We start from the raw sequence: 13,806 nt of genomic DNA, 5'->3' as shown, positions 1-13,806 counted from the left end.
TTTCTCCTTTAATTTGGAATAAATGAGCACAAGTAAATTTTTGCAAAAACTAACAACATTTTGAAATACAGTGAATGCAATTTGTGGTCTGTGAAAAATTTACAACTGCTTGTTTGTTCCAAATTTACCAAAAACATTTTTGTTGCTAACAATAGACAAACAATTGTGTAATGCTTGTTATAGGGTAATTATGAGGGTAAGAGTTTCAGAACTTGCCCAAAAATTTAAGGGCAAACCCCAGGCTTTTTATGACTGATTGCATATGAGACGTTTTGTAATGTATTGAAGATATTCATGTATGATCAATCTCATAATTTTTTTTGGAAACCTGTTAATTTTATAGCCTTAGAGCTGTGTGTACTTGCCATAAAACTAAGAATTCATTTTGACTTTTCTTTTTCTTTGGGCAAAAAAATGGTTCTCAGCTGCTTTACAGTGCTGACAACATTTCAATGAACTTCTCAATACATCCAAGTCCATAATTCTACTTCCATGTGGAATGCAATTTTCCTTCTTTGTTTGTTTCTGATAAAAATTAAAAACTTATACGTTTTAATGGTAATTATTAGGTTGTAACTAACAAAAAATTTGTTGGAATTTTAAAATGAAATGTCAAAATGTTCAGGTATAATTATGTTGACAATTTGCTATGAACTACCTGTGGTATAACACAAAAGTTCAAATTGAGAACTATCTTAGAGCAAAGAAAGCCTTGATAAAGCACTCGTGTTAAAACTTTTAGGGAATCGCTTGGTGCCATGTATAGCGAAAACAAGATTTAAACCACACCTGACTTAAACGGGTTTTTCTTTTCTTTCGTGGGGACCAATCTTTGACTATTCCTTGAAACTCTAACTTCCTCTTTGCCCTCCACTCCTTTATCCCACGAGTCCTGTTGTCCATGTTTTCACTTTGAATGGGTTTCTTTCGTGAGAACCGACCCTTCTTGTCACACAATGGTGGTTGTGTTTCCGGTGTCAGTTGCGCCTTTGAAGACACTCCAGCTGTTTTTGGTGTTTCGCCCAGGGGACCCAAAGCGAAGCCTCCAACCATAAGAAGTACACCGTGACCACTCTGTGACTTCCCTCGTGTACGATCACGACCGTCTTCTCTCTCCGATGTCGGCGCGATAAATGCTGCGAATTGGCTTCTCAGTTTAACCACGTCAGGAGAAGACGAAAGAAGTGCCAGGTTAAACAAATTTCTGGGTGTTTTTTTGATGAACACTTGTTAGGGACAAAAAGGATAGCGGTAAGTGGAACGCGACTTGCGATAAAGGTCTCACCACGTTTATTTTTGTTTTTTCTTTTCTTTTAAATACTCGCGCACTCGTGCCATTCGTACCCATGCTTCGCACGCCAGAAATATATATAGAGCCACCTTGAAAGCTCAAAATTGTACAAAGAATGTATGAGCTCATTAGCGCTTTTGCCACACAGAAATTTTGATGTTTTTGAAAGCCAATTTCTCCTCAAATACTACACCCAAAAAGCCAAAAATTTGACCACTAAGTTTCACAAGCTCTTCAAGCTTTTCTAGTAAAATCATGTCTAGCAAGATGCTTTCTATGCACAAAGTCGTATGTTAATGAGGAAAAATGTAAACAATGACGTCAGCAAAGATTCGCCTAAAGGCAGGAGCCTACAGCATTCAGGAAAACATGTTGCAACATTTCCAGTTAAAGACTTAGATGAACTAGTGAAGAAGTTGGTGGACAAAGGTGTGTTTCAGTATCACTTTTTCCAATTTTAACATGATGCTTTAAAGAATCTTGACATGTCCAAGGTCAATGCATGGATCACAGACCACAAGAAGAAACTTTCCCTAGGTGTCAAAGCTAGGTAGTCTACATAAGTGAAGGCTTGGAGTTGACGGGCTCATAGCTGCCAGAGGTTATCCCGGTTTCCGTAGCATGAAGCGGTTAGGAGTATTTCTACTCCCCCTAGATGGGATGCTAGTCCATCACAGGTCACTCCCCTGCAATTTGTTGGGTTTCCCCAACAATTTGCTGGTACCCATTTATACTCCTGGGTGGAGTGAGGCACTGTGAGAGTTAAGTGTCGTGCCCAAGAACACAACACAGTGTCCCCAGCCAGGCTCAAACCCGGACCGCTTGATCTGGGGACGAGCGCACAACCCATGAGGCCACCACACCTCCCAACACTGGTTCAGATGTGTTTGCAAATTGTTTTATGGCTGACAGTCTAGCTACTGATCCCTAGAGAGAAATCAGATATTGACCATGTATTACATCATGAAAAACCAAATTAAGGTTAAAGCCCTCTGGAAATTACTAAGTTTTTTCAATGACATACTGTATTTGTCCAAACCGAGATGCATGGGTTATTGACCAAGCTTGTTCGATCAAGATGGCTGGATATTGGCCAAGTTCTTTTTTTGCATGTTTATGGACCGAGACAGAGTCAGGGTCCATAAACTCGCAGAAAAAGAACGAGGCCAATATTCAGCCATCTTGACCGAACAAGCTTGGTCAATAAAAGATTTATTATATGACCTTTGGGGAAATTTTTCTTGCAGGACAGGGCGGGTAGTCCAGAGCGGGTGAGATAGCTGCATCTTGCCTGCTCAGGTAGCCAATCACAGTGCAGGATTTGATTCATCTTGCCCGCTCACGGAGCTAGCCATATAATAAATACAGTTCTTGTAATATTCATAATAAAAGGCTTTGGTCAGATTTACAGTAGTAACTATATGAAATTAAAACTAAGTACAGCAATTATTTAACATTTACATTGGATGATGAACTTGCTGAAATGGCAATGGATGAACTAATTTTGGAATAATAATAATAATTATAACTCTAGGGGAAATTGATGATTACCATAACAGAATGAGTCCATTGATAATATGCCTAAATGCCTCGTTGAACTTGAGTTTTGGCGGAGTCTTGCAGTCGGAATTACGTCTGCAGACTAATAAGCTGACTAAAGTTCCTTTTTGGAATATTTAACATTTGTAAAAAGGAACTTCAGTCAGCTTATAAGACTGCATCAAAACTCAAGTTCATTAAAATATTTAGAACCGAAATTGGGATATCCTTTGGCATATTGTAAATAGACACACACTGTGAATCATCAATTTCAGCTAGACTGAGTTCATTCATTGCCATTTCAGCAAGTTCATCATCCAATCCAAGGTCATTCCAATCTTCTGGTAATAGCTCATCTTCCTCATCTGAAGAAAATTCTTCCATAGTATTAATGCCGTTAGTGCCATCCATGTCCCCAAAAACTTTCTGCATGATTGTGTGAATTTTAAGGGCATGTGACAAATCCCATATTTCCACAAAATTGCATATGTGTTTGATTGTGAACAGTAATGAACAATACCTGAGGAATTGGGAGATCTGGATGTCAGAAACACCCAACAATAATGAAGGATGGTTGAAAATCTTAAGATTTCCACTGGCATCCCTTTTCAACAGAGGCATGAGTAAACTGATGTGAAATCTATTTAGTTCTGAGCATTGAGTTTGTTCATCTGATACCTCAAACATTTTCTGTGATTCAGAAGGTGAAGGCCTTACACTGGCAGATGGATAAGTGAGCACTTTGCAATCTGGAAGTCCCCAATTACATTCCAAAGAGCAATTATCACAACACAAATGAAGTGGCTCCTTAGGTGAGCACTACACCTCAAAGAAATCTAACAAGAACTTGCGTCAGCAGGACTTTGACTTTATGAAATTCTTTATATCTCTCTCAACATGTGTTAACTGAAAACTCTGGTATAACAAGTAAGCTATGCTTTGTTTGCCATCTCTACTTCTCATCTGCTACCAGACAATCAAGCAATGTGCAGTAGTGTACTCAACCTTAAAGGTCCTCTTAGGTGAAAACATTTATGAAGATCCTTTAAGCAAAGATGCAAAAAGTGTGTTGCTCGAGATGCTTCACTCATGTAGCCCCATGACAAACAAGGAGAACATACTAGAGTCCTTCAAGTGTGAGAGGGGAGTATCAGAATCCTTGTTGCAATGATTGCATTCAGCATGGGAGTTGACTGCAAGCAAGTGTACAGAACTGTTCATTCTGGCCCATCAAAGAATGTTGAAGCATGTATGCAAGAAAGCAGTTAAGAGTGTGTCCATCGGTGCACCAGGCAGGTCTGCTACATGCCAACTCACCGATTTCAGTGAAACTTAGCCAGTATAAAGGGTCTACCCCAAAACTCAGAAAGACACATTGGTTTTCGTTTTGGATCTTTCAGGGGGGGAGGTAGGTCACCCCCCAGTTTTGCTAGATTTTTACTAAGAAAATTGCCTCAATATAGGCAAAATGTATGAAGCTCTCAGAACAACTGTATTAAACCTATTGCTCCCAAGTTTGGTACACATATTGGTATATCCATAGTGAATGCAAGAATCAAGTGACAATCTATTTGATCAGCCGCTTGTCAATCAATGGACATAAATATGTGACTGTGTTTTTAGACCCTCAAATATTTGACGATTTTGAGGTCAAATATCTGCCCTTGCCAGAAAGGTATGACACTAATTTCAACGTTCCTTTGTCCATCGATCATTTATCTTTAAAAAACAGTTAAAACATCTTTGGGCACTGCCGTATTTTCGATTCAGATGACACTTGAAAACTGCACTTAAAACAAGCTTATTTGAACCTTATCTGTCATACAATGCTGGCAAAAGCGGCTACTAAAGAAAATAAATCGACATTCACAAGCTCGTTTAACAACAAAACTGCACCAGAAGGGAAAGTAAGGCTAAAAGGTTTTGAGATTTTGAGAAGAAATTGAAGATTACGCGTTTTTAGAGATACATGTCACCAAAATATCGATAGTAAAATCGCAGTGTTTGTGATTTGACATTTGTTATAGTTGAGATTTGCTCGCAAAATCAGGTGTTGCCTTTCGCACGGCATAAAGCACTTTTCAGTCTGTCATTCAACTCTTTATCATCAAGAGGTCGTGCTGTTTATAATGCCCTGAGGAGATTCAGGGTCACATGCCAAGTTCTTGTTTACAAGTACATTCCAGCTAGTTTGCAGCAACATAAACTTGCACAAGCTAAAAAAAGACATTACGAGGAAATCTTCCTTTACTGACTAAAAAGGAAATGCAGTTCTAACAAATTCGTTAGTTCAGTAATGCATAATTCCAGTAATAAAGACCACAATTATTGTGTCATTGTTGTCACTTACGAAGGCTTATTACCGTCATCTAACATTTCCACGCATAAATGGTATTTGTAGCGTGACGCGACCTGATAACCTTTCATGAGAATTCCAACAAATTATTCATCCCTTGCGCTAAGCAACGCTTTTAGGAAGTCCTGGAAACCTCTAGAGTACATTTGGCTGCTATGTGACCTGGTTTATTGCCACTTCGCATTATTTTTATGCTATGTGACTTTCTATGCCCCTTGCCAGTAAATGTGCACCAGCACTCTTTTGAGACAGCTGGTACACAGCTGCGGGATAGGGGGATGTTGTTGCTCCGAATTGATTGATACAAAAGTCAGCCTTGACCTTAAGTACACCCCTTTCCGATATTTTTCTTAAAGAACCTTTGTCATTGTTAACAGCACTTCTGTTGCAATATGTATATATTTTCCAGAGATTGTTACTGTTCAAAATCCAATGACAATGAAACTTGACGCCGACGTAATGTTTCGTGACACCAAAGAAATATGCTCGCGACGTCAAAGTACATAAACACGCGTTATGTCTACATTTGGGTAATCAAAAGCACTTGAGCGCATCATTAAGAAGTTTACAGTAAATAATTCTCTAAAATAGCTTTTCTTCATTTCAACTGAGTTGATATTAGGCCTGTTCAATCCAAACCAATATTGGGTAAAATTTTTAACAGCCGTAAATCGTGATCATTAGCCTAGATTTTATCAGATCTAAAATAATCACGCGTGGGAAATTTGCTACTAGTCCCTGCCAGTAAACGTGCTACAGGGAAAAAAATACAGTACTTGAATGTTGCTGCCTCTTTGTTTGTTTGCTTGTTTGTTTCTTTGTTCGGTTTTTTAGAAACAAGTCTAGCTATAAGCTGAACCACCTTATACCATTTTTTCAAGTTTTGTTGGATATTTTGAAAACTGATCACCCAGCTTTATACTCACGAACCACTACATTCTGTACATTAAATAATAATTTAGTAAGTAGTTTTAAGTCCGCGGTAATAATTAGTCGGCGTTAATAAAAATTATTGCAACATCACACAACTAATAATTTACACTTCCTCCTTTGTGCAACAGCATTGATTGTATTCAGTCCTCTAAATCACTTACAGTATAAATGCGTGCGCACGCCTGAAAATAGCTCATTTCAACCACGCGCTCTTGCTGTACGATTCGCAATGGCTCAGTTGTCTTGTTCATTTGCAACCTACTGTGGAAGTAAATGTGATTTTTCCTTGCGCTGGCCAGGGCGGCAGCAACTCATACCCCTGAGTTCGTGTGCAGACAACGTAAAAGAACATTTGAGAGAAGTGAAAGTATCTCAAACATGCGTTGCGTCTGAGAAAGAGTTCATTTTAGCTCCTGCTGGTTTATTTGGTGACTCTGACGGCCGTGATTTCACAATATGCCCCAAACATCGTGCAGAACTTGGGGTGAGATTCAGACCTTCAATGAAATGCCAGCATCCCCTTCACGGCAATCGGAGGCGCAAGGTTGAGAGAGGAATAAATCTGAAAATGGCAGAAGAAATCAAAGCAAAGTGGAACACTGTTGTTCCAGTTGGTGCAGGTAATTTTAGATTGTATTTTTTGTACTGATTAAAGTAGTCTGATTGTAAACTAACCTTGAAATAAAAAGTTTGGAGGAGCAATCTAATTATTGGGCGGTTATCTAAAATCAATTTTCCCGAGAAGTCGGGTATGCAAATGAAGTTTACATAAACAGATAAATCTTATCACTTACTAGGTATATGCAGATACTGTAGAGGTGCTCATAAGATAATATGGAAGAGGGTGAGCCACCTTCTGAGATCCCCACCGAGACACAGGAATCCTGTAGTCCCTTCGAAATTTCAGCTGTGCAAGAGGGGGAATCTATGGATCAGACTCTAGTGATAGATACAGGGCAGGGAACAACAGAGCCGTCTGAGTCAATCGAAGAGGAACTGGTGTTACCACGCTTGCGAGTGTGATTTCAAGATGAAACTTCAAGCGAGGTAAGACTACACGTTAGAAGCTGAAAGAAAATATTTCAAAATATTTTCATGATTTCTGTGTACATCTTTTTTTCGCGTAATTTTAACCCTAGATCGACATGGAATTTGCTCTATGAGCACCGAGCTAATTGATTAGGAGAGTAATCAAGCCAAAAATCGGAAGAAATGTATTGCTTATTATTCGGGCGTAGATTCAGCTAGCAGGTAATTGAAGTTTCATCGCACTAAACAAGAATTTTTTGCTTTACTATAGCAAAGCAACCCGAATTCAGATATCTTCTCGACCTCCCAAGAGACAGTGGAGGTAGAGACCTCTCGTGAGTGGCAGCCCACGCCGCGGGCTGAGCATCAGCTACAGTACCTCAACAGCTACCTGTTGAAATCAACTGATGGCCGGATCAGTCCAGTCAGGTCCCAATGTAAGTCCGATGTTATGACTATCTCATTGTCGACGCAGCGTTACCACCGGAAAAAGGCCGAAGAAGCTGTTGATACCGTTCTGGCTGCTATTGCCCCCGGAAATTCATCGTGGCTGCTCAAGCAAGTTTTCACAAAGCACCAAATCGGACGGTCTGTCTCTGCTGCTTCCGAGGAGGACAGCTTGGTATCTAGACTTGTGACGCTCTACAAGAAGCTAGTTCCTGGTACACACAGCAGCAGATTCTCTCCCTCTTCGCTGGCGACTACACCAAGACGGAACTACTAAAGCTGGTGCTGGGACTGACGAAGTTCAGAATTGATGAGGCGAGAAGACATGCATTTCAGACTAAGCCTGGAGAGCTTATAGAACCACCATCCATTACCAGATCGAGGCTGGATCCTGCTAAGGTCGACCATTTCTTGGACTTCACATCCAGTCCTTCATTTCTGCAAGACGTGGCGTATGGAACGAAAATGCTAAAACTGTCAAATGGAGAGAAAATAGACATCCCAAATGTAGTGAGAACAGTCATCTCGTCCAGACTTGTCCAGCTGTATCAGACCTATTGTTTAGAAACCTGCTTCAAACCACTCGGGAGATCAACACTCTTCACTATCCTCAAGGTATGAATGGAAACAAACCCCAGTCTTATTCCGTAGTTTCATTTCAGTCTACGCAAGTGATTCCGCGCTCTCTTGAGCTTAGTGTGAATGAAATCAAGGCCAACATAAGCAGCAGGTTTTGTTTTGTTACCCTCATAATCAAGCACATGATTCATAAACTCTTACTCTTTAGGTGTGCGCCGCGTCCCAGAAGAAGTCATTGGCAGGTCTGGACAGCACGCAAACGGATGGCATCAATGCAATTGCCTCTTTGGAAGAAATAACTGGTATACTTGGCAAATACGGTAATAGAGATGATCATGATAGCCTTGATAGATTTACGGCATTTCCTTGAATACACAACACAAAATGTGTGTTTGGGATGGAGGGGTCTGGGGCAAATAAAAGGGGAGGGTGAGGATGAGAGGCAGTGCGATGTGAGAGAGGTAATAAGGTCTCACTTTTTCGACTATGGTGTCCTCTATGTACTTTTCATGCGCGCAATCAGTCGAAATGTAAGGTGATTGTTTCAAGGTATTTGCTGTGCACACGGTATTCTTCCAAATCATGATTGTGCGTTTATATTTCATCAGTTACCCTGTACGTTAATTGTCGCTGGGAAACTGGACATTTGGGTCACATGTGGTCGAAAAGATAGCAAATGGGAGCTGTAGTTCTTTACTAAGTACCCTTTTCTACGCGCCTTCGATAAAACGTACTCTTTTTCACTTATAATCATACAAGTCACTTGGTTGCGGATGGCCTGTCTGCGTTTTAGTTAATGGAATTTTATTCATGCAGGCCTACAAGATGAAGAGGCAAGTGGAATTGTTTCAGGTCTCAAAGCTGGAAAACGCTATCTGTCAACCGACTTCAAGCTACACATCTCAAATGAGATGCCTTGTGCAGATCACTGCAGCGTGTATGCATTGAGCAGTGATGAAATCGAGTACCGTGGAACCTGTTCCCACCAGCACAACATTGGCTGTGACCGATGTAATGACTTGAGGGATGCCGTCACGGATATTCAGGTCGCATTATCTCATCTTCAGTTAAGGTAATAATTAATTAGAGTGACTCAGCTTGGAGGTACAAAATGTACCTTTTCTTTATGCAGTAGAAAGACAGCGCTCAAACGAGTATACCTCTTAGTCGAGGAGGTCAATGGGTTATCTCCACTCTAGACATTAAGTTTTACATGACTAACATTCCTGCTTTCCTACTTTTCCTCAGCAACAATGAAAAGCGGGACGAACTTGAGCATGATCTGCAAGCAGAAATCCCGAAACTTGAGGATTGGAAGTCGCACATTATACGATCCGTCCACCAAGATGCCGCGAAGACTGCTGCTGTCGATGCCCTTTCCGAAACCGAAGCACTACTGATCATGGACTGGGCCATGAAGTTTTTACCGACAAGTTATAGAGAGACACAGCACGATTGGTTTGGGAAGAAAGGGAAACCTTGGCACATTACTGTTGCGATTACTAAAGCCGACAACGAAGAAATCATGGTACGTTTGATGTTGAAATCATGCTTAAGCTATTATTTGTCTTCTTTAACAGATACAAAACCCGCGACTATTGATATTTTCCAGACAAACTGCAACAACTTGTAGGTAAAAGGAAAAATATCAGATGAAAAATTGCTGATTATACCATGCGGATAATCCATCTTGATTTGTAGGATGTGGCGATGGAGAAGTGAAGCGGTAATTTGTTTGGATGCAGGTTTCTATCCCTCAATTTAATGCAATTTAAGGAAATTAATTAAAAAAATGTAACAGAGAATGCGTGGTTAAGATTAGCGCATGTTTGAAATCAACCACACTCATTTTCTTTTAGACACGAACCTACATCCATCTATTCGATGAGTGTACTCAGAACTGGTTCGCAGTGGCCTCCATGATTGAACACACGTTAGCAACACTGAAAACTCTGAAGCCAAACCTCAGCCAGGTGTACTTGAGATCCGACAACGCCGGATGTTACCACTGCGCCTATCTTTTGCTGTCGCTCCCCAGCATTGGTGATCGCACTGGAGTCAAGATCACACGATACGACTTTAGTGAACCACAGGCAGGCAAAGATATCTGCGATCGTCACACTGCCGCACTCAAAAGCCACATGAGACGTTTCATAAACGAAGGCAATGATGTAAAAACAGCCAGTGACATGAAAGCCGCCATTGAGTCATACGGGGGAGTCAAAGGCTGTTATGTCGCAGTGTGTCGAGTCCAGGCATCTGCGCAGACGATGACCAAACATAGTATGGCAGGAGTGCAGGCGCTACACAACTTCTTGTATGAGAATGGAGGCATGAGGGTGTGGCGTGCCTATGATGTCAGTCCTGGAAAGTTTTATAGCGCAGTCAGACTGGCAAGGTTTGGAACACCCCAAGGTCCTACGAAGCTCGTTACACTAGAACCCTTCAGCAGACCACACATAGAGGCAGGTACATATCAGCAACGTGCAGAGCCACCAAATGCTACATCTGAGCCTGGGCCATTGAAGGAATTACCTTTCCCGTCACAGACGGAACACGAAAGTGAAATGTTCTCCTGTCAAGAAGAAGGATGCATCAAGACGTTCAAGTCATTCGCTGCCCTCCAAAAGCACCTGGACGTCGGGAAACACATGGTGAAGCTAGCAAAGGAGTCGGCGTACGACGAGATCAAACGGAAATGGACGGAGGCGTGTCATTCCGTAGGTGGTGTCTACATTCGTGGTCAGACATCAGCCAGAAGTTCTGACGACCAATCTCCAGCTGGCCAAGTGGAACACGGATGGGCTCTTCAGAGAACACAGAAATCAGTGGCCTTTTCGGAAAAAGCGAAGAGCTATCTGTTAGACATGTTTTGGATGGAAAAGAAACTGGTAAGAAAGCAACCGCTTCCGATGTGGCCTGTAAAATGAAGTCTTTAAGAGATGAGACTGGCCAGAAAATGTTCACGAAGATCGACTGGTTGACGGAGCAACAGATCGCTCGATACTTTAGCCGACTTTCTGCCCTGAATAAGAGCGGCCAACTGCAAAGGGCCAGCTCTGTAAGTATGAATGAGGACGAGGAAGTTGATGCCGATGATCTTGCTGCTGAGACTGAAACTGTCCGAAGAAGGCAGCAGATGAGGGAACTTGAACTTTAGATTATTAGTTTGATAAGGGTGCAATTATCACCTTGTAAACAAGTAGGAAGGTCTGGATAGGACGTTACAAGTACCAGTTGTAACTGTAACTTTTGACAAAAGACCATTTTACACTTGTCTGTTGAGTGGCCTGTACGGCCTTTGAATGGCAGCGAGGCTGGAGGTGACCTTTTTTTGGTAAAGACCTCACTGCTTTTGTTGTGTAAATCAAGTTGTTTGTATACTCACTAGATGGCAATGAGGAATGCAGAGAGGTCTATATCAAAGCAAGGTCACCTCCAGCCTGGCTTGCATTCATAGGCCAGGTAACTAAGCACACAATTGTAAAATGGCCTATTCATCATTAGTTGGGGCCATCTATCAGTTGATTTTAATTTAGCTCAATTTTGTTTTGTCAGAACTGATTTAGGTCAAAAGTCACAAGAGATAAGAACACAATACTAGTTTGTAAAAATAATAACTTCTTAAATAATTGATATTGATTAAAAATGCAGAATTATCAGCCAAATAGGATCGAAAAAGATTAAAATAAAAGAGCAATCAAGTGTTTTATTAGCGTGGTTTTTGTTTGAGCATCGAAAAGTAATTGGTTTTGCATCGCTTTGCTACATGACTGACTTAAAAATCTCGCGCCACTTTCTTATTCAATCACCAGTAAAAGCAAAACCAATCTTACCCCCTCTAATGCGCTTTATCCCGTTTTACCTCTTTGCATCAGTTACATGTTTTTTCTTCAATTTTGATTGGTTCACTGTATTGTCTGTGTCCTTTGTGATTGGCGAGAGTGATTACTTTGGTTTTGGTTTTACAATACTCAATGGAAAACCGCTCTTGCTGTCAGTAAAACGGACTACAAATGTCAGTTGCCCGTTACATCTTAAAGGCGATTTTTCAGTTGTTGGTGAAAATTTTAGCAATTTGTCAGTTGTCACTTAATCCTGCCCAAACCCCCAGTCTGATATGGACTGCTGAAAGAAAGCAAAAAAGTTAGCCCACGCGAGACCGTACCTGCCCTCCGTGGGGAAGAATACAAGTGGAAAGGTACTTATACAAGTGAGCTAGAAAAAATGTAAATGTTTACTGCTAATCTAACTTTTTTTCAAATTCACTATCTTTCCCTATGCAAACAACTGAAGATGACTGGAGTCGACTGAAGATGCAAATGGCGGGAAACACATGAAGATCTGCTGGTCAACACATTGCTGGCTCAACCTATATGTAACGTAATTCAATGCTGGCGATCGAGAGAGATACAGAGTTAGTCAGAAGAACATGTATTTAAAAAGAATGCGGATATGTGCCGGCCAGAAAGTAGATAAATGTACTTATAGAGATTTGTAGGACATTCTGAAAGCATTTCTTAACGAAAGGGATGAACAATTTGTTGGAATTCTGAAAGGTTATCAGGTCACGCTACAAATACTTCCCGATGGAAATTTTCGATGGTGGTAACCCTTGGTAAGTGACAATAATAATGCGATTGAAGTCTTTCCCTCTAGAATTATGCATGGCTGAACCAACAAATTTGTTAGAACTGCATTTTCTTTTTAGTCAGTAAAGGAAGGTTTCCTCGTAATGTCTTTTTTAGCTTGTGCAAGTTTATGTTGCTGCAAACTAGCTGGAATGTACTTGTAAACAAGAACTTGGCATGTGACCCTGAAATCTCCTCAGGGTATTATAAACAGCACGACCTCTTGATAATAAAGAGTTGAATGAAAGACTGAAAAGTGCTTTATGCCGTGCGAAAGGCAACAGCTAATTTTGCGAACAAATCTCAAAATAGGAAACGTCAAATCACAAACACTGCGATTTTACTATCGATATTTTGGCGACACGTATCTCTAAAAACGCGTAATCTTCAATTTCTTCTCAAAATCTCAAAACCTTTTAGCCTTACTTTCCCTTCTGTTCCAGCTTTCTTGTTAAACAAGCTTGTAAATGTCGATTTATTTTCTTTAGTGGCCGCTTTTGCCAGCATTGTATGACGGATAAGGTTAAAGTAAGCTTGTTTTAGGTGCAGTTTTCAAGTGGCATCCGAAGCAAAAATACGGCAGTGCCCAAAGATGTTTTAACTGTTTTTTAAAGATAAATGATCGATGGACAAAGGAACGTTGAAAGTAGTGTCATACCTTTTTGGCAAGGGCAGATATTTGACCTCAAAATCGTCAAATATTTGAGGGTCTAAAAACAGTCACGTATTTATGTCCATTGATTGACAAGCAGCTGATCAAATAGATTGTCACTTGATTCTTGCATTCACTATATATATACCAATACGTGTACAAAACCTGGTAGCAATCTGTTGAATACAGTTGTTCTGAGAGCTTCATACATTTTGCCTATATTAAGGCAATTTTCTTGACAAAAATCTAGTAGAACCAGGGGGGGTGACCTACCTCCCCCCTGAAAGATCCAAAACCGAAACTAATGTGTCTTTCTGAGTTTTGGGGTAGACCCTTTATACTGGCTAAG

At 40.7% G+C, this 13,806-nt stretch overlaps 1 pseudogene; it reads left to right on the top strand.

The window, feature by feature from the left end:
- Positions 1-6,202: 6,202 nt before the first annotated feature.
- LOC149099693 (uncharacterized) lies at positions 6,203-11,356 on the top strand (annotated as a pseudogene).
- The last annotated feature ends 2,450 nt before the right edge of the window (positions 11,357-13,806 follow it).

This window comes from Orbicella faveolata, unplaced genomic scaffold (genome assembly GCF_042242905.1).
Source record: "Orbicella faveolata isolate gen_17 unplaced genomic scaffold, um_ofav_v1 contig_46, whole genome shotgun sequence".
In the NCBI taxonomy this organism is placed as follows: domain Eukaryota; kingdom Metazoa; phylum Cnidaria; class Anthozoa; order Scleractinia; family Merulinidae; genus Orbicella; species Orbicella faveolata.
The sequence above is the reverse complement of the archived record's forward strand: the minus strand, read 5'-3'. Positions and strand labels throughout refer to the sequence as shown.